This window comes from Bison bison, unplaced genomic scaffold (assembly GCF_000754665.1).
Source record: "Bison bison bison isolate TAMUID 2011002044 unplaced genomic scaffold, Bison_UMD1.0 scf7180017864318, whole genome shotgun sequence".
NCBI classification, from domain to species: domain Eukaryota; kingdom Metazoa; phylum Chordata; class Mammalia; order Artiodactyla; family Bovidae; genus Bison; species Bison bison.
The window spans coordinates 2,880,001-2,881,409 of record NW_011494890.1 but is presented as its reverse complement, the minus strand read 5'-3'; positions in this window follow the sequence as shown (position 1 = coordinate 2,881,409).

Here is a 1,409-nt window from a genome sequence, read left to right as displayed (position 1 = left end):
TCACACAGATATAAACATAAATTAAAAATAAATGCAATATTATATAATAGGCATTAACTTAGTATTAACAATATGCATATTCAAGTAACTGTATATTGTTACTCTTTTTCCTAAAGAACAAGTAGATTGTGTGTGGAGAACTGATCCATGCACATTTGTGCATATTGTATTCTCCATACATATAGCCACATGTATACTTACATCACAAAATGGGAAAGTCACTAATGAGTACCAGATGAGTTACAAATAAACCATAAAGTATACAGAAAGAAGAGAGTGACTATAGAGAACTAGAATAATTGGGGGAAATTATTTGAAGAAAATATTGAACATAAATAAAATGTAGCTGTTGTTCTCATGCATGAACAGGATCCACCTCAAAACTGAATGACTTACCATTTAGCAGCTGAAGGTGCTGGCAGCTGACACCTTTCAACTCTCAGTCATCTTTGAGCATTGCCTTACTCCAAAGAGCTTTGCTTGTCAAGGGCAGATCTCATTTCCAGAGCTGCCAACGTCTAGTGACAAGCGTATGTTGTGGGAGTACAAGGCTCCACTCCCTAACCACCATATGGGGCTACCTCCAGAAAACATTCGAGCCTCAGTGTATTTAGAACACTGGTTGAAGCCCTTGCTGAGTCTTCATCATAAACCACCTTCTCCCTTGCCCAATCTTGCTTCCTTTCCATCCATTTTAATGGAGTAGATACCCTAAGGATACCTCAAGGAACCACCTTCCTAAGAAACATGCAATTCAAATCTATTTCCAAGTAAGTCAATTTGCAGTATCAGGGTTGAAAGTAATACGGAGACATCAAGCAGCCATCAAAGGACAAAATCAAGACCAGATGGTTTCCAGTGTTCTTGAAAAACAAAAATATTTGATTTAACTAAAAATTAAGGATTTTGGTAAAAGGTGTTTCTCAGTGTAAAATTTGTGAACCACCTGTATCAAATTATAATATCTAGTCTCTCCCAAATTTTTATTTGTGTGCAAGGGTGTTTAGGGTAGGAGAGATGTGGCAATACCTTGGATCTTCATATGTTAAAAATTATTAGGATTCTATGCATCCTAATGTGACACAAATTGCTTATAGTTCATAAATCAGGGAGGAAGGCTATCTCTGGAGCCTACCAGATATATATTCTGGAGAACCTCTTAATTTATATACATTTGTGTATATATATATATATATATATATATACATACACATCAGAGAAGGCAATGGCACCCCACTCCAGTACTTTTGCCTAGAAAATCCCATGGATGGAGGAGCCTGGTAAGCTGCAGTCCATGGGGTCGCTAGGAGTTGGACACGACTGAGCGACTTCACTTTATTTTTTCACTTTTATGCATTGGAGAAGGAAATAGCAACCCACTCCAGTGTTCTTGCCTGGAGAATCCCAGG